The 20,891-nt window shown below is 41.0% G+C and overlaps 1 long non-coding RNA gene across 1 annotated transcript; it reads right to left on the bottom strand.

Moving 5' to 3' along the window:
• Positions 1 to 12,037: 12,037 nt before the first annotated feature.
• LOC136011319 (uncharacterized) lies at positions 12,038 to 20,552 on the bottom strand. Its single transcript, XR_010611331.1, has 3 exons — positions 20,464 to 20,552; positions 12,587 to 12,691; positions 12,038 to 12,151 (listed from the first exon to the last, which is right to left on the bottom strand). It is a non-coding gene; the product is annotated as an uncharacterized LOC136011319 (long non-coding RNA).
• Between the last annotated feature and the right edge of the window lie 339 nt (positions 20,553 to 20,891).

Here is a 20,891-nt window from a genome sequence, read left to right as displayed (position 1 = left end):
ATATATACACCCATGCCTTAGTTACATTTTTAACATTGACATATAACAGTGACACTGAGGCGGTGCTTTGTGAGGACACAAAAAGGACTTTTTATTATGTTAGCAATCATTTTAGTGCTTATTTTCATCTGACCCTTATCAGCTTCCATCCAGATAGTTTACTCCTGCATAGTTAAATACATAAACATGCACCCACACACTTATCTCCGTGTTCATACACGTCCACACAAATAAACATTTCCAAACATTCCTGGGTGGTGGTGAACTGCTGTCTCTGAGAAACAGGCATACGGACAATGTGGACCTCCACATGCTCATCAGAGGAAGTGGTAGCCAGTGAAAGCAATGGCATGGACTATTAGACACCTAGTACCAGAAACTGTTGTGAGGAAAAGTGCAATCTAGAGTCGAGAGAATTTGCAGAGTGATGTTATATGTATATATATATGGCCATATTCCTGGCTTAGTTTCTGACATACACAGCAGAAAGAGGCACTTCTGAGAACTATTTTTGGTTTAAGTAAAAAAAAAATGGGTGGCATTTCTTATTTTGAAATTATGTGTTCAAGCACTAATAAGCTTGAATTTTAATATTTTACAAAAGTACAACTTACCTGTGGCAGGTTTTCTTTCATTTTTCAACACTGTCAAGTCAATGCACAAACACAGATGAGCTGAACTGCTCAGGATCCATATTTACAGATACTACACTCTCAAAGTGAGCTGCTAGATACTGTGCACTGATCTTGCAGTAGCATTTAGCAGTGATGTGGAGTGCTGCATCTTGGAAAATTCCTTCTTAGGGCCTTTCCAGTATCATGAAGAGACAGGATTTGGAAGTTAAACAGGATTTTCTGATCTTCCAACCACATTGTGTCTCTGTGTATGGGTTCACTCTAACAGATTACGATCCTCCAAAGTATTCATGCGCCTAAGTCTTCTTGGCATTAAACCCTTAGTGTTAGGCATTGAAGAACTCAAATCACTAATTCTATCTACTTATAACATCATGACTTCATATATCCAGTTCTCTGCCTTCCTCTCCCTTCAAACCCACAGAACGATGAGCACTGTCTGACACTCATACAGATTCAGCAGGGTAGCTGGGGAAGAACCGCAGCCTAGACCCAGCTGCGGCATAGCTGTTGGTCATGAGTTAGAACCAGAAGACACAATCTAAATCTCATTTCCCATGAGCAGAAGATCTCTAATGCTCTGTTTTATTAAATGGCAATCATAGAATAGTTAGGGTTGGAAAGGACCTTAAGATTATCTAGTTCCAACCCCTCTGCCATGGGCAGGGACACCTCACACATGTCACCCAAGCCTTGTGTTGGATGGTTTAGTGAGAGGTGTCCCTGTCCATGGCAGGGGGGTTGGAACTGGATGATCTTGAGGTCCTTTCCAACCCTAACCATTCTATGATTCTATGATTCTAAGGCTTCGTCCAACCTGGCCTTGAACACTGCCAGGGATGGAGCATTCACAACCTCCCTGGGCAACCCATTCCAGTGCCTCACCACCCTAACAGGAAAGAATTTCCTCCTTATATCCAATCTAAACTTCCCCTGTTTAAGTTTTAACCCATTACCCCTTGTCCTGTCACTACAGTCCCTGACGAAGAGTCCCTCCCCAGCATCCCTATAGGCCCCCTTCAGATACTGGAAGGCTGCTCTGAGGTCCCCACGCAGCCTTCTCTTCTCCAGGCTGATCAGCCCCAACTTCCTCAGCCTGTCTTCATACGGGAGGTGCTCCAGTCCCCTCATCATCCTCGTGGCCTCCTCTGGACTTGTTCCAGCAGTTCCATGTCCTTTTTATGTTGAGGACACCAGAACTGCACACAATGCTCCAGGTGAGGTCTCACAAGATTAATCTTTTAAAGAGAATGGCAGCCACCATGACTTTTTAAAAGCAGACTAATGTATCGGCATGTGCTAGAAACAATCTGGGAACAGTTCCCTCCTGGAAGCCTCATGGGATGAGGTGGGGAGCGTGTACCTTTCGGGGCTCAGTGGAGAGGATGACATGCCAGGCTGCTTGGCAGGGTCAGGGCTGAGGCAATTCTGGGTTTGCAGAAGGGCTCAAAACCAGAGAAACTTTAAAGCCAGAAAGTGACAGCCGCTTGTAGCTGAGAGGCCTCTGAGGTGAGGCAATAAATGATTAGTGGTTTCCATGATCTCACATTTTGACTTAGCTGCCCTGTTTAGCCTCTGTGACTGTTTATATGGAGCTAGCCCCTAGAAACCTCCTCCATGTGAGGCAAGAAACATGTGCCCCGAATAAGAACTGGTCTTTCACATCCTTTTAATGGTTTTAGGGCTCTCACTGAACATACTCTCATACGTTTTACAAGTACAGCATACCTGCAAAAAGTAAAGCCGCCAGCACTGACACCTAAAAAGAGAAGGATGTTTACCCTTCATTAGCTGACACCATGGTTTTAGGAGATGTCACTTTACTGACTGCAGAAAGTTTTCTAAACAGTGAACAAGAAGGATGATTATTTTTTCCCATTGTTGCTAAAACTGCCAAGTACATATTTCGAGCAGCACATGCTCAGAATATTGGTGGAATAAACTCTGAATCGGGATTTGCCAAATTTCACACTGGTGCAGTTACCAAATTCACAAAAGAGACTGATTTACATTTCCAAAGTCTGGACCCTCAAAAGCCAAGGAAGATTTTAAGTTGTCTAATTTTCCTAGGTATTTGGTTTCTGCCAGTGAAGTTTCCAAAGCACCTGCATACCTGTTTCTCATCATGGAGAAGACTGGAACCTATCTTCGCCTTCAGCCATATTGGGCTTCATAGGATTCCCTGCCTGTCAGTGCCAGGTAGACTTGCTCAAAACTTAACTTACCCTTTTTTACAGAAGAAAAAATGCTTCCTTTGATGTGCAATCAGATCTATAAATAGGCCTGTTGAGGCTAGTTGAAAGTCATTCTGTTATTGCAAGTGAAAATGCGGCACTTCCCTCAGGAATGTAATGACTCAAGTCCCTAAATAAGACAAAGCCAAATAAATAAAGACAATAACAAACCCAGGACACCTAAATTCCAAAGCAGTGTTTCAAAAACTTGTATTTAAGTCATTGCCCATAGACCACTGATTAAAGTACTTACCTGTAATGTAAACCCCAAGAATAATTTTTTTTGCTTTAGTTGAGGTGACTCAATCCTTACCTCACACAGATGTGCTCTAACCCTTATTGCTAAAATGTATGGCTTTCTAAAGTGGGGAATTTCTCATGTGAAAAGTATTTCACTTTGAATGGACAGCTAAATAGGCTTTGGGTAACAGAAAGTACTAGCAAATGAGGCTTTAGCCTGTGTTTAAAGATAGTAATATCCCTTGGAGGGAGGTTGGCTGGCCATACATCATAAACTAGCAGGTAGGCTGCAGGTGTTGCCAGCAGGCGAAGGTGCTCTCTATTTCTTGACCAAGTATTTGAGCCACAAGCCCCATACTGGGCTTTTTAATTGGTTGATTAAGAAAGACTGCTTGAAGAAAGGTTGGGAGTAAGTGAGCTGCCCCAGCCAGCTTGTGTGAAGAACAGAGTTTGCTCTGGCTTCAACCAGCAGCAGAGGAACTGACCCCAGCCCTCTTGCTGTATGATGCCACCCTCCAGCCTCAGTCCTGTTGTCTGAGTGGTTCCTACAAACCACCTGGATCATTTTGCCTCTTTGGTTTAAGTGGCCACCAGCAGTGTCTCATTCCCATTGCAACCCGTGCCCTGTCGTGTGCTCCCTCTGTTGGTATTCTGGACATCTCTGATACCATCTTTGCATGGCAGCATCCCATCATATAGAATCATGGAATAGTTAGGCTTGGAAAGGACCTTAAGATCATCCAGTTCCAATACCCTGCCATAGGCAGGGGTATCTCACACTGAACCATGTCACCCAAGACTGTCCAACCTGGCCTTGAACACCGCCAGGGACGGAGCATTTACCACTTCTTTGGGCAACCTGTGTCAGTGTCTCACCACCCTCACAGTAAAGAACTTCTTCCTTTCTAACATGAACTTCTCCTGTTTTAGTTTGAATCCATCACCCCTTGTTCTATCACTACAGTCCCTGATGAAGAGTCCCTCCCCAGCATCCTTGTAGGCCCCCTCAGATACTGCAAGGCTGCTATAAGGTCTCCAAGCAGCTTCTCTGCTCCAGGATGAACAGCCCCAACTTTCTCAGCCTGTCTGAACATCCCAGGCAAATTTTGGCTCAGGTTTCATCTTTATGCATGTGATAACAGCATCATCTTATATGTGAGGGAGTCTTTGACACTTTATAGGCCTCTTAGTCATCATTTGGGAGCTACATATTCTCTGTGGGCTACTAGCTGAAGAGCTCTGCTTGTGTTGCAAAGCAAATGATGACCTCTTCTTTTTGGAAAGAAAGTTGCCATGATTGCCAAACTAAGTGTGATGTTTATATGTATTGCGCACAGCTTGAGCACATCTAACTGACTAGTCACATCTCAGTATCAGATTGATAGAAGTCTTAGTTTCTGAACCTCAAATGGATTGAAGGATATAGACATCCTGTGTTCGCTCACTTCAAGCCTTAGGACATGGTCAGGAGCAGAGCACTAAGCAACTGCCTCATATCTCAGTGGTGCCAATGTGGACTACATGTCCCTCTCTTTTTCTTTCTTCCCCTGGTGATTCTTGGACTTCTGCCTCCCGAGTTTACTTTCAGGCTCTTTCTTTAGCCAAACACTGATTCTGTTCTTATGCCTGATTTTGGTTTTGATTTCATGAGAATGCCATGGTAATGCTAAAGGTTGGCCTAAAAATTAGATACTGGAATGAGGAGCTTGAGCCTTGCCAAGAAACTTTGTCCTATGCCCACCAACATGTCTGATAATACTTGTCAAATATTTGACCAATTCAACTCTGATTTCCTGTTTTCCTCAAGGTTTTTAAACCATCCTTGTTCTTAATACATGTTGTTCATAAAGCTCTCTGGGAATCCTACAATATCACTGCCCTGGGCAGGACTGCTTAATGGCAGAGCTAGTCTAAAGTTTGTCTTTTAACATGGCTTTTCTGGCCCAAGCTCCTGCATACAGTTGCCCACACATTCACTAACGTGGACAGATGCTTTGCAAATATGTTTGAGAGGAAGGTCAGCTCTGTATATCAAAAGTTCACAAGTCAAGCTGCACTGAAAGGCCTCTTTAACCTCAAACTTAAGCATCCTCAGCGTATCATTAGGAAGATTTGCAAAGCCTTTAGCACCCCACTGGATTTCCTTATGTATGGAAAGGCCTGGCAGATCAAAGGAAACATTACTTCAAATAGCTTGTGACTTATCTTGCTTACCCTAGCATCAATGACCTCTCAATCATCATATTTTCTTCCAGTAGGAATTGCTTTTAAGATCAACAATTTATCCTCCAAAGTCCTTCTTTTGACCTTTCCAGCTAAAATGTGTAATTAAAAGAAATGACAAACCAAACATTTGGCAAATAAAATGTGTTAAATATAAGAAAATAGTTTCAAGTCATAGTTACTGTGTGGTTCTGCTAATGAAGGGAGCAAGAATACAAGTGAAGTCATGTTTACTGTTTATAGATTTGGCTTGTACTTGGCAGAAACTCTTCACAAACACTTAGGTCAATGATATTTGACTTTCTCTGGCATATTCCAGCTAGGATGTGAATGACTACAGAGGGCTAAAAGGTTAGTCCCTGTTCTGCAGGCACATCCGTATGTGTTTGTAGTCCTTCACACCCACACGGAGACCTAGAGACGTCAGCTCAGTGTTTTCCAGCTGCAAGGCCCACACACATGGACTGATGTGAAGCATAGGTGCCTGCTTCATGAGCATGCTTTTTATAAAACTATTATTCATCAGCTCAGGGTATTAATCACTTTATATTTAAATTTCCTTCAGGGGCTTGTTATTTATTCTGTGGGTGTGTTTTAGCATGCTCGAATATGAAATTCACATTAATTTAATCAGCACTAAAATATTTTCAGGTTTATTGCTTACAGTTAAAGCTGAATTGAGATATATACATGCAAGAACCATGGAATGTGAGTTTGTAAATAAGATATTTGACCTTTGCCTTTTGCAAAGTTACAACACTGGCAACTCATGCCTACATGAATCATCTGAAGAATTAAAAATCACGTACATAATTGTTACTCTAAAGTATCTATTTCAGCTGAGCATCAGCTGCCATTTCCATTGTAAGTCCTATTTTCATGGCTATATAAGTTGATGTTTTCAATTATATGGGGCTTAAACTTTACTTAGTACCCTTAACTTAACAAATAAGCATGGCAAGACAAAGTGAAACCACTCTGTAGTCAGAGCTGGTTCAAACAATGCCATTTACCAAAGAAAGGATAAGATTTGTGTTCTAAGGTTTTTTTGTACAGATGGTGAGAAGGGACATGATAGATTTATGTTTTAGATCAGTTCAGTTTGAATTTAGTGACTGTGACATTTTAACAGCAGTTTAAACTAAGTATTTTGTTACTTCCATTCCATTTCTGCTTTAATTAACATTCAAACACTGCACCATTCCCACAGCTGGAATATGTATCATCTATCAGATATCATCAATCTCTCATCCTTAGACAGATGGGGTATGTAAACAGTCTATCACTAATTAGTTGCAATTAAAATCAGTATCAAAGAAAACATACAGTCTTTATACAGTGGTCCAGAGCATTTTGAGTCAGAACCAGAGATATTGTAAAGAAAGAATGTGAGAAATGTAATCCCAAAATCTGCTCCTTTAGCTGCCTTCTAACCCTGACACTGACAGAGAAATGTACCTTTCATTCTCTGCTGCCATGTAGATGTTAAATTTGTCAAAACCCCAGTGACATACAAAAGCCTAGGAAGAAATTCGTGAAACCCTGTTGTTTTCAAGAAGATAAATTACAGTTAGAATCATAGAATGGTTAGGGTTGGAAAGGACCTTAAGATCATCCAGTTCCAACCCCCCTGCCATGGGCAGGGACACCTCCCGCTAAACCATCCCACCCAAGGCTTCTTCCAACCTGGCCTTGAACACTGCCAGGGATGGAGCACTCACAACCTCCCTGGGCAACCCATTCCAGTGCCTCAGCACCCTAACAGGAAAGAATTTCCTCCTTATTTATTAGTTATTAGGGTCTATTGGTTATTAGTTATTAGAGTCTATTGGTGAAACAATATTTATCCTCTTACTTTATCTGTGTAGGCATGGTAGGAAGGCAGAGATGGACTGCAGAATTGATCCTGTTTTGATGATTAAAGGGACACCCACTTGTCACAATTAAGCCAGGTCTAACAACTGGTCTAACCACTGTTCTGAAAGCTGAGGAGTAGGTGTAAAGTCAGAAACCGAAAGATGATACACAGAAGGAATTAAAAGGCAGACTAGTAAGGAACAAAGGAGTAAATATTGGTGCAATATGTATCCCTGTGGGACACTGGCTGGATGCCACCACTTTAATAACACACATCTCAGGACAAAGAAGTGGGTTATCCTGGGTAAAAGTACCTGGGATGTGCCATGTTTCAGCAATACACTTAATGCTTTCAGGCATTATTAGAAGCTGAAGGGAAGTTGAGAAAAGGCTAAATACTGCCTTCAGAGCAGGGTATCAGCCCTGAGAATCATGGAATGTGGAATGTAGCACAGACCTGCCTTCATCTGTGCTAAAGGCTACATGATATGCTTGCCTTTCCAATCCGGTGGCACCTTAATTTCTAACATTCCCAAACCAGTGCTTCTGAAATGCTGGACATACGAGTGATTAGTCTGTTCCACTGGTTTGCAAAACCACTTGGAAGAAAAAAAGGGATCACCAAACTGAATCTTAATGTCCCCTGAGAAATCTGCAGAGCTGATTTAGGTCAACAGGAATCCCTGTTCCCACGAGTCCTTCCTGAGGGTGAACCTTATTTGAATAATTTAGTAAAAAGGGAAGGGAAAGAAAAATAGATCTCTCTCTCTCTTTATATCCAAGACTTCAGAAATACGCAGTCGAAACCCAGGTAAACTTTGTAAGATAAGGTTAATAAGTATATGACATATTCATGCAAAGCCATTAGCACTAGACTGAACACAGCTTTACCCAAAGGATTCTGCCAGGGTTTGATTTTTTTCCCCTACATTTCCTTCCTTCTTGGCTGAATTCATAAGCGCTGTATTTATTTCCCCCCTGAGGGTGCACTCACAAGTGCCTGGGCATGGCAGATGAGAGCTAATCCCAGCCAAGTGTAACATCATTGACATCTAAGGTCAAGGTCTTCCTATCATAACCCCAAGCTTTTCACCTGTTCATCTGGTGTATATTTGTAGTCTGCCAGCATCACTTTGCAGATTAGACTCGGGTGGAAAACTAAACAAATTTGGTACGTTGTTGCTTTCACTTGAATCCAATATCCATCCTTTTTCAGGCAGGGTATTAATGGTCCAAGTCTCTGTGTATTGTGGCAGGTTTTATGCCTGAGTGGAAGCAGAGATGGTTAGATTCCCTTTACTCAACTTTATTTGGTGCTGAGACCCTCTCCTAAGGTTTGACTTAGCAGCCCAGGCTTCTCCTGGTCATATACTAATACAGGATCCCCCCTCCATGCATGTCTGTCTGTCTTCTGAAATGGTTGTCCCGGGGAGGTGAGCAGAATTCCAGCAGCATTGCTCACCGCCATCATGCTTTCCTACAAAGGGGAATTGCAAACCAAGGCTGGCTGGTTCCCCCTTCACTCCTGGTGCCTTTGTTCAAGTTGCTCTTGCAAAGGCAAACCTACTGTGAGTGGCAGAGACCATGTTGTGCTGATGCATTTGGGGTGGAGGGATCAATTTCCACCTCAGTAGGCTCCATAGATTGCTGCTACCAAGGGTAATGCTATGCAGGCACTGGTAAGGGTAATCCTATACAGGCACTGGTAAGGGTAATCCTATACAGGCACTGGTACTTTCTCCAAAACCTGTGGTGCAGAGGGGAAGGAGATGTCTGATGCTGGCACAGAGCTGATGACCCTCCTGCTGCAGAAGAGGGAAAAGAGCTGTGTGGTGGGCTTCAACCACATATTATTAGCATTCATAAACCTCATTTCCTGCTGGGAACAGCCACTCAGCTCTGAAAAATCAGAATTTCACAGTAGATTGTCATGCAAGTTGAAATAAATCCCTGAGGCAGCGCACCACACGCTCTGTCCTGTAGTGTGGCATGCAGCCCTAGGAAGCCCACTAAAGGAGATACTGTAGAGATATACTCCATCTTACATGATCTTTTTTATACACATAAATGTAGGGGGGGTCTTAATATATGTGTATATATATGCAAATGTGTGTGTATGAGAAGCAGATAAGTACTCTGGGAAATGTAATTCCCTACGAATGATAGCTGTTATTAGGAAGAAATGTGAGACTCTATTCCACCTCTGTACCATCTGTGTTAAAAAACAGCTTTAGGGATCTGGCATCACTAAAAAAAGCTGGCAGTGCATTTTTCTTACCCTGCTGCCTCCAAACAGAAAAGTATTAAAGGTTCCCTAATATTGAGCAATCAAACATGTTTGCCAAAAGTGACCATCAGCTACACGCAATTCTGCTTTGGATTCTGTAAAAGGATGACTGAAATATTTCTTACCATTTACTGTGCATCTTTCTCCTGCACTTACCTTTTTAATAAGTATTTTAAAATATCCAGCATGGTCTTGCTGTTGCATTTTTAACAGTAGTTTGAGCAGATAAGCTTACTGATCTCTATATTGTGCTGAGTCAGATCTTCGCATTCAATTGCAGTGACCAGAGTAACAGTCCCTCCTAGTACTAAGCATTTGGCTCTTTAAAAGTAATGATGAAAGCTTGAAACTTTTAGGTTTTCACTTTTCATTTTTCTGTTGGATTCAGAAAACAAGCAGTAGTTTTCCCAAATAAGTCTTTTCTACAAGGCTTCTTTGCTCAGAGAGCTTTGTAAACACAGCTTGTAGAGAGAAGCAGCACTATAGGGCTGAGTTTGGTTAAGACGTCAAACCCCACAACCAAATGGAATAATTGACTGGGAAGATGGATGCATTTCAGAAGACACAAGAGCCAGGAATGCCATCTGCCTGCACTGAAACTAGCAATACAAGCTACTGCTTATTGTAACACAGAACCAAACAGAAGGAAATACTCTCACAAAATAATCTGCTATTATTATTATTATTATTATTATTATTATTATTATTATTATTATTATTATTATTAAGGACTAGATTCTGATCATTGTTAATGGACCAGGGACCAGCCTTTGGTACCACTGCATATTACACTTCTAAACCAGCATTAAATCACATATCCAGAGTCGAGATCTTTCACTTAGGCAGCTCTTTAGCTGGTATGATTTGATTCAACTCTATGTATTGTGCATGTATTTAAACTGAGTTATAACATTGCAGTGTAGATCTCACCTAACTTTGTGTGTCCTAATTCATCTTTGTAGTGACTGTCTTCTTGAAACCATAGTGAATAGCACAACTTGGAACATAACTGTTCCTGAAAGCCGAGATGGGATATGAAGTGCCTTTTTTATCACTCTAAGAAGCTATGAACTGTTCAATGTATGCTACTCTTTGTCAAGAGCACACAGTGCTTTATTTTCTTGCAAGTTCTTTTACACCTATGCAAGGTGCCTGTTTCAATCTACTTCTCCATGATGCAATTCATTAGAACAACATTAAGGGGCAAATCTGAATGCTTGTTTCTTTGACTACGCAACCTGTATGCCAAGGAGGGCAGCAGATAGATTACCAGTATGAAAACAAAGGTGTGAGCTTGCCCTGTAAAAGTGGCAGGTGCATTGCATGACTACAAAGGGAAACTGCTCTGTTTGGGAACCCTGCCATAAACACAACGGCCTAAGCAGTAAGGGTTACAATGAGCTCATATTTATTTTACTCTTGTTTGCTTCTCTGCCCAAACAACTCCCTGGATTATTTTGACCTCAAGTGTTCAGTCCAAAAAGGAGCTTATCTGTAAACACCACCTGCATGGTAGAGCACATCAGGAGCTACCACTGCCACTATATTGCTTTCTTATCATGCATAATGTGAACATTCGATTGCCCATACAGCCAGCCTGCGGGCTGCCAGGCTCTGCAGATGGCAAACACATGTGTGCACAACATTTGCATTTTACACCTCTGATGAGAACAATCATAAAGGCTTTTCCACCCCTATCACTATCTTGGTACAAATTGCCTTTTTTTAGTTGCTGTTTTGTACCTATCCCTATAATTTCCAGATGATGCTGATTTTAAGTATTTGTGCTTAATTTTGGCATTGGTAAGCAGTTGGCCCACCCACTGGATTTTCCTGAAGCCAATATTTTATTGGTGTTATCTGGTGGTTTAATTCATTAGCTTCCCTCCCTAGTAAAGGATTAACTTTCATCTCATCTTATCTGCTATTGCGTTTGTAGTGAAAGGAACTTCTCCAATGTAATTCCTTATTAGCTGGGTTTGCGTGGGTAGATGGTAAACTCAAAGGTTAAAATCAGCTCTCCTCCTCATGTCTGTCATGTCCTAGGGCTATGTAGTCACCTCACCCTTGTCAAGGCATTTGCACATGGACGGTGATGTGCACCTCTGAAGATGGTGGTATCGATCATGGTGAGAGCAGGAGCAAACCTGCATTTCATACCATGCAACATTGTGTGCTTTGGGTTTGGATTCACTGTGCTGTGTGTCTACAGTGAAGGTTTCTACTGGTTTATTGTCTGAAGATTCAAGCTTCTCCATTGACTTGTCCGAGGATATTTGGAACTGGTGAGGACACAACTGAATTACCACAAACTCAGCTTTTCCTATTGTTTTAATTCTGAATATCAAAAGTTGAACCTTTTCAGGGACTGAAGAAGGAAAGGTAGGGAACTCTACAGGCAGCAAAATATGCAAAGCTCAGACCTGCTTTCACTGAAGCAGACAAACTCACTGAAATATTTTCTATCTCTTTTGGCTCCTGAAAAACAGTTCTAATAAAATTATAATATTGCACATTAAAAATAAAATATTTGACTATTTACTTATTTATTAAAATGCCTATTCAGCTATGATATATCTAATACACAAAAGTGGTCTGTATAGTACTTTGTGTCCAGAGGAGTCATATGAGTCATGCAGACTTCAACAGATGGCAGTTTCCACAGGTTTCATTACCTAAAAGTATGAAGACAGTGATCTGATCACATGGAAGGTCTCACTACCTCAGTCCACTCTCTCATAGAATCATAGAATAGTTTGAGTTGGAAGGGACCTTAAGATCATCCAGTTCCAACCCCCTGCCATGGGCAGGGACACCTCCCACTAAAACATGTCACCCAAGGCTCTGTCCAGCCTGGCCTTGAGCACCGACAGAGATGGAGCGTTGCTCTCAGACAGCATCCGTAGACAAAGAGCAAGAACAGAGCAAGCACAGATGATTTCCTCACACAAGCCTTCCCTGCTTCTGTGTAGTTTCAAACGTGGTTTCGATGATTTAATAACCCTCAGTGGATTTCAATTCCATGAACTTGTCCAATTTCCTCTTAAACCAGTGTAAACCTTTGGCATCAACAATATCATCATTTGTGATTTTATAGACCCCATCATTACCTTTGTTGGCTGCCTCTCTTCTGGAAGAGTCCTAGTTGATTTGGTGGTTTCCAATGGGGCAGCCAAGAGTGATTGCTACTTTGTCATTCTTCAAATCGCTTCCAGCTACATAAAGAAGAAATGTCACAGGTGACCAGAATAGTAGATCATGTAGCAATTTTCCCATGTGAATTATTCTGTGCTGGGAAATGGGAGATATATGATTATCTTACACGGATACAATCAATCCATTTTTATCAATCCTTTTTATCAAGCTTTCTAAGTCCTACATGATATAATGATTAGAATGAGTGTATTGAACTTTAAATTGCCACTACATGAATGTCTCAGCCATCAGAAGAATGATATATTTTGGTATGTACGGTGTTTACAGGATTGAGAAAGCAACTTCTGGAAAATTCTTTTTTACTATGCCAGTGGTTTAGGAGCTTTCTGGTTATCAGACCCAATAGAGAGATCATTCTCAGATAATAACATCTACTTTTTACTGTAGTTCCGATAAGAGATTGTAAGGTGTACTATCAGTATAACTGCCTTCGGGAACAAATGGATTAAACAAAGTATGAGTTGCTGGAGCAGATAATGGTTCTGTCCTCTTGACCACATGCTGTTCTGTAGACATACAGGGAATCCAACTGCCCAAGTGCTCATTTACTCTTCACATGACCATAATTTACACAACTAAATGGTATTTTTTGATTGACTTATTGAGGACTTTAGATATCATAATTATACTCCCATGTTTAAAGCTGCGCTGAAAGTTTAATCGCTAACATTATAGTAGCTCAAAGTCTGTCCTTACATCAGTGTGTATAGTCTCAGATACTTGCTGTAGAACTTGCTATTTTTTCCCTTCTACTTTGAAAAGAATAAAAACATTTTAAATTAACACAAGGCTACAAAGAAACCAAAGGCTGTAAAACTGCCAAATAATGGATCTCATCAATATGTCCTGTTAGAAGTGAGACTACACAAACTGATGCAGACAGTCATGGTTTGGTCTATCTTCTGACCTAGCCAGCCATAAACTACATCTTCTTTGGAAATAATGTAGATGTACTAATATAAACTCAAGGAAAAGTGATGGCTTTAATGTGGCTACCCAGGTTTTGGTCTAAAGCAGGCTTATGTCTAGTCAGGTAGGTCTCAGGGTGGAACAAACATGATTCTCTGCATTTGTTGTTTAGACTTGCACACATGTTTTAAAGAGAGCATGAAGTAAAGGGTATGAGTAGGTCAGAACCAGCACTCCAACTCTTTGTATCTATAAGGTATATTTGTATCTTCTAGGGTAACTAAAATCAAATTAGCATTTTTGGCCATTATACTAAAAAAAAAGCAGAAAATGGCCAACTTGAGGTGCCTGACCCTGGTTATTTCTTTCATTGTTATTCCATTTCATTTTTGCTATCTGCAAGCTTCAGCTTTGTTAAGAGAAATAAAGACAGTAAAGAAAATAAAGTCAGGAGGAAGGAAATGTGTGCGTCTTTGTCAACAACTATGCATTGTCGTAGTAAATACAAAGGGATAGTTCTAGCATCCACTAGACTAGCATCACATTTGCTGCTGACAGTACGATCACTCAGTTTTATAGGAGAAAACCAAGAGCTTTTCCCTGTGTTAAGTTCTCATTTTCCTAATCTTATTCACTGGCTGGTACCATACTTCACAAATTGGACATTTTTCTTTCCAAGCCATGCATGGATGTACATTCTGATTCTACCATTAAACTTAATAGAAAAGAATTTGACCCAACCATGTCAGCACATTTTTATGAGTAAAACCCCAGAGTCTCTTATTCAAACTCTTGGTAGCTTATGAGTTTATATGCAGCTTTGGTGAGGGTTTTTAAACAAGTGACTGTATTTTAAAACAGTATTTGTCAGAATTCTGTATTATTACATTTTTTCCAATTCTGTTTATTTATATGTAATCTTCTCATTTCCTCCCTCTGGCCTGTAAAAATGATCCTCGCTGCTATGCTGGTCATATAGCAAAAACTGGCCAACTTGAGTTCAAACAGCTATTTGACTGACTCTGTCTTGAGAGTGTCCACTTGCCAAAAAATCACTTAATAATTATTTGTGTCTCCTAAATCTTCTTTCCCTAATTTTTTCCACTCTGTTGAAGCCCTTTCTTGACCTAGATATATGCTCTAATTCGACACAATTTCCTTGTATACTCTACACACCCTTGACCTTGTATGCATTTTCTTTTCTTCTGTATAACATGTAGACAGTCTATACATAACATACTAAGAAGGATCTGTATGGCTTGCTTTTCTACAAAATAAATACAAAGTACAACACATGCCCCTAATTAAGTCCCATGGCATAAAATGCTCTCAGCCCTCATATGGAGTCCTTTCCCTTGCACTTTTCTAGGGATGGGGGAAGACCCATCTTAATGCTTGAGAGAGCAAAGCTCATCACTGGTTAACACTGCATAAATGCAAACCAACATCATTTAAATGTCTTGTCATTTTTGGGCAGGTGACTCCCTGTTCATTGAACAATAGTTTGGCAACTCACCTATGGGTAATGTCTTCATCTTTTAATTTAACTTTCATCTGGGTCCATAGAGAACACAGCTTTGTTCACACAGCTGTAAGACTCTGACTTGCAATCTGCCCCCACAAGATAACCTCTTCTTAATTGGGTGTGTTGTGGGCTTTCCTTTGGCCACTGGCTCTAGTTATCACTTTGCAGCCTGCCTGAAAAAAGGCCTAGAACCTCTTAATGAACACTTTGTCTTGGCTTCCTGTCTCCTCTGTCATCTAATGACTAATTACTAATTTCCAGCCATGAATAATTTACATTACATCCTACTTCTTAACCCGAAGGGTATATCCTTGAATTTATGTGCTTTAGATTTCTGCAGACATCTTCATGTTCCTGCAAAGGCTGCATTGAACACCTGCCTAAAATAAACAATGATTTCCAAACAAGTACGTTTAAATATTTGACATCAGTCATAGAAATTAAGAAATTTATCACTGAGCGCTCTGCTAAATCCAATGTATCAGATTGTTCTTTTTTCTTATATAAGATTCTTTCAAAATGTGTAGTTTCCCAAATAACTAAACAGCTGCATTTCCCCACACACTGGCCCTTGATTAATCCTTTAGTCTTCCTCCAAAATCTTTCTGCAAAGCCTGGGTTATGATTATTGCCATAGATGTTTTGGCTGCTATCAGCCAACCTCATTATTTCATTATACTTTTTCTCACAATCATCTCTAGTGATCTGGGCTGACTATGAACGCCCAAGGGGATGTTTTCCCAAACATGCAGTTATTCCCAGTTTGCCACTTCAATTGCCAGGACTAAACCTCTGGCCAGTGTCTTGATTAGTTAGAATTAGAGCCTGTGGCATTGTGCTGTTGATCTGTCTTCCCTGGCTGACCTAAATTCCATTGTACACCTGCCATTATGCATTTGCTTAAATGTGGAACAAATTCTGGTACTTGATGTACTGCCAGTCTCAGGTTTTAATTTGGGGAGCTGACTGGGTAAGGTAATTTGTCTCTGCATCAACTTGTGGACCTGCCACAGGACTACTGTGCACGTGCTTCTGAGTCGACAAAGCTCAATGGGATGGAGGATGCAGCCTTTGCCCAGCACTACTCCCTCCTCAAGTGTGCAACAGTGTAAGACTGCTTCACATACGGCTTCTCGTTATACTGCTCCTGTTTTCGGTGCTCCATACACAGGAAGTTCTGAACACATAAAATGAGCACGACACTCAGAAGTTGTGGGTAAAAAAAACTACCATGGAAAAAATCCCTCATGTAAGAGTCACTTTTAAAAGCAACCAACATAGTTCAAAGCAAAAAGAAGTTTCTTGGAGAAATATGTTCACTGTCTCTATGTAGTTGTGCTTAGCTAGAAGGGGTTTGTAGCCTCACTGGTGTAGTACTGTGTGCAGATCTAGGGCCCCCAGCACAAGAAGGATGTGGAGCTGTCCAGAGGAGGCCATGGAGATGCTGCAAGGGCTGGAGCAGCTCTGCTCTGGAGCCAGGCTGAGAGAGCTGGGCTGGGGCAGCCTGGAGAAGAGAAGGCTCCTGAAGGGGAGACCTCAGAGCAGCTCCAGTGCCTGAAGGGGCTGCAGGAAACCTGGAGAGGGGCTTTGGACAAGGGCCTGTAGGGACAGGCCAAGGGGAATGGCTTGAACCTGCCCAAGGGGAGACTGCGATGAGCTCTTAGGCAGAAGCTCTTCCCTGTGAGGGTGCTGAGGCGCTGGCACAGGGTGCCCAGAGAAGCTGTGGCTGCCCCATCCCTGGCAGTGCTGAAGGCCAGGTTGGACACAGGGGCTTGGAGCAAGCTGCTCCAGTGGAAGGTGTCCCTGCCCATGGCAGGGGCTTGGAACTGGGTGACCTTTAAGGTCCCTTCCAGCACAAAGCATTCTAGGTTTCTATGATTATGATTTTTTCCTAATATATTATATAAACTGTTTTGCTCTTAACTAACATAAACTATTATCCAGCCAATGCCTTGAAACAAACTGCCTCAAAGACAGGAGGCAGCCAAGGTACTTGCAACAGCTGGCAAGAGCTCTGGGGCTATGAACTATGAATTTAAAGATCTATTCTTGGAATATCTCTAAAAAAAAATAAATCAGAATACCACTTTCTGACAATTTCAGATTAATTTTAATAGAATCTACTGAAATATAGAAACTGGAATAGACTAATTAAAATCAGGACAATGGGAAGAGTTTCCCAGAAGGCAGAAATATTCATGGCTCAGACTTTATGACACATACTGTCACTGCAACATATAAATTCAAACAATGTTGCAAATAGAATGAAAGCTATTGACATAAAAAATTTAGAGAAGTTATTAAGACAGACAGCAAAATGAATTATTTGTGTCAGTGTGTTATCTGTAGTTTTTCAGGTAACAATAAATCTAAAACGTTTCCTTATGTTTCATAAAGCAGGAATTATACTGAAAAGTACATGTCAATGTGGAAGGTAGCACTGGAGACTGGAATTAAATCTTCTATGTCTCTATTTGAAACGTTCACCTTGTCAAAAAATAGACCAGGAAATAAATTCTTTCCAGTTGTTTGCTGTTTGGGCAGGGACTTGTCTTTCTATGTGTGTGTGTAGTGCAAAGCTCATTTGGGGTGTGACTGTCCTTTTAAGGCTACCATTAATAACAATGTAAATAAGCTGTTGGCTAAATTCTTAAGCAATTCTGCCCTAAATTTTTGATCTTTTTACAATTCAAAGGCAATACATTGATAAGACAGTTTACATGGTCTCCTCATTTAGCTTATTTTATCTGACCTATTAGCATAGAAGTCCCTGGGTCTCATCTCTGGTGTAGGCTTTCCCTAAGGATTGGCATAACACACATCTGCTGGAACAGAGCTTCTGGGGTCAAACCTGATTATATCTGGTTGCTCCATTGCTAGATTTACTCTTGTACATGATATATTAAAAGATCTGGCCCGTTTATTTGCTTAATTCTAGTATAATTTAAATAATAACAGTTCTTCTATTTAGGACTATGTTTCCCAGAGCAACACTGCATATTCCTGCTGGTGGTTGTTAGATGTTGGCAATGGCCAAGTGTCCCTGTTCCCACAGCTCATGAACACAGCAAGATTAGCAAACAGCACCATGTCTTACGAGCAAAGCTGTATCGCAAGCTGTCTTTTAGACCTTTACAATTAGTCATGGAGCACTTACGGCAAAGTCTAAGTGAGATGAATGCGTATGTTAGGGTTTTCAAAGGAAGTGAAGGAATTAGAGGTAGGAAGATGGTGCCCACAGCCCTGTATATTCCTGAAAATCCCATCAAACAGATTTGTGCTAACTAACAAGAAGGATTAGGGCCTCCACATTGCGGGGGTCCTTCCAGTTGAGTATCCAATCCCTCTGGGGCCTTTTAGCATTGTAGCCTTGAAGGCAACTGAAAAAAAAATACATTACTGAATCCATGCCAAGTGGGAAAACAAGACAAACAGCCTTCCAAGAGCACAGAAAACAAAGATGAGACGGGAACAAATAAACAAGGAGAATGATAGGCCTATTTCATTCTGAAGTGGGGCTTACATAAAATAAATGGCGGTGAGATCGCTTTCCAAGTGGAACATGAGAGAGAGAGACATTGTGAAAGAAAAAGCATTTATACATTAAATATCTGGAGTTAGCACTTTCACTTAAGCTGAAAATGAAGTTTCCAAGGCATTGCAGTAGATTGTACAAATGCCTAAGAAAGAGTAAAGGTGTCTTGGATCAGGCAGCACCCAATATGTTTATGCAGCCTTGATGGGAAGGGGCGTGTTTATTCAAGCTGCTAGCCAAAATTATATGTGCTAGAAGCTGTTAAGGAAGGGAAAGAATTTATTATTTGTAACAGCGCAATGTTATATGTATAAGAAAACTCACCTAAGAAAAATGGATTGTAAGAAATTTCAAGTCGAGCTTTCACAAACTGGAGAAGGAAGAGGGGAGAAGAAAAACGGGGTTGGAAAATACTTTGAGTCGGAATCTTCATAGTTACTCAACAGTGGCTCAGTGTGACCCAGCTACCCTGCTACGTGCACCTCTGTCTTTGCACGCCTGTGGTCATGCTGTGCAACAGAGATCAGAGAGCCAAACTAGCTAAACCCCAAATATTTTTTCTTAGGGATTAGATTACACCCGGGTGAATTCCCTGAATCAAGGCACAGAACGTTTGCAGGTATTTTGGAAAATACTATCTATATAGTCCTCTAAGAATGTGGCATCTCATCATTAACTCCAAAACATAAATGTGAGTGAAAAGTCCTTGACCTTGTGTGTTTGAGAACTTGCAGAGTAACGCTGCCAGATTCTGCAGGGACTCCAAAAGGCGCATTTTCTAGCCAGAGCCTACTCACTACAAATATTGGAGCTCTATCTCCTTGCTAGACTGAGTTGCATTTTACCGTTGAAGTGTAACTCATGTGTAAAGGGCTCATATAATCTGCCTGAAGGAATTATTACCGCACTTAAAGCAAATTGTTTTGCAGGCACTGGGTTTTTAGTGCTGTAATAAATCTAGAGTTTCTTTGTCTTGCTTTATTTTGTTTTAGTGCATAGCATCCACTCACTGGCTTTTATTCCCAAGGTATTTGAATGCTTGATATTTTCAAAGCAAGAGGTTTTGTTTGCTTATATAAATATACTTATATAAATTTGCACACCTGAATGCACAGACAGAGAAAGACAGGGAAATGAGAGAGAGCAAAGAGAAAATGAGGGGAGCAGACTAAAGGAATTAAAAAACAGAAAAAGCAAGCTTCCCCTTAGAGTCACTGCTGCTCTTTGTCTCACATTTGTGATGTTTTCAAGGGAGGTTGAGATCACGGTTCTCAAATAGCACTTGGGAAGATCCAGCTACCTAACAGATCATTTTGTGGACATCATGGTCCAGTCCCACACAGCCAGTCTCCCACTGTCTCCCTTGGCAGGCCACTACCAGTGACAAGCATAGAAGTAGGGCCTTGCAGACCATAGGGTGGCTGAGTCTGGTTTTTTCTACATTAAAGAAGTGTGGAAATTCCCTTGGATATTGTTTCAACATAAAGGAAAAATCAAGGTTTTAACAAGAGAATATCCGTCACTCTCTTATCAAGCCAAACAAGGGGCGGGGGGGGGGGGGGGGATATTTTTCTGTTCTCCCTTTTCTAGTAATTCTCTTACAAGGTGGTAGTAAACTGCTCAAATCCCTGGGACTAGGCCCTTACCAACCTCATCCAGCCCCATGGGAATGGCAAGAGAGGTTTGGTTGATCTTATATTGACGGAGGCTATGGGTACCAGAAGAAACTAAATGGCTACTCAGCAAATACCAGCAATGTGAAGGAGAAAGGATTTTGATGCAGGCTGTGGTTAGATGCTTACCTGTGGTGTGGGGAATATGTTGCTTCATGCAGCAGCTCTCATTTTAGCATGTGGAAGCTGAATCCTTTGGGTTTTCTTCTCAGGCAGACAAAACCTTTCTGTGCTATTCTTAAGACAGCAGTTCCTCCCACTGGAAAAGCCCAGACACCTCAGCTTTAATTCCTTTCACCTAACCCACTTGGCTTCCCTATTGAAGCAATTTATCTGTTTGATTTCATAACTCAGTAAAATCAGAAATTACACTAAAATCTTCAAAACATTCAATAAAGTGGATTTTGTAGTTTCATAGACAGAGGTCTTAGGAACCTTTTTCTGTGTAGCTTCACTGAACAAATTTAAAAGCGAATCTAGGAAAGGATTTTGTTTTCCATGATTTAAGCATAGTTTTAAAGAACACTTAGCACCTGCTAGCTTTGTGCTTTGAGTAT

This window comes from Lathamus discolor, chromosome 3, assembly GCF_037157495.1.
Source record: "Lathamus discolor isolate bLatDis1 chromosome 3, bLatDis1.hap1, whole genome shotgun sequence".
Classification (NCBI taxonomy): Eukaryota; Metazoa; Chordata; class Aves; order Psittaciformes; family Psittacidae; genus Lathamus; species Lathamus discolor.
The sequence above is the reverse complement of the archived record's forward strand: the minus strand, read 5'-3'. Positions and strand labels throughout refer to the sequence as shown.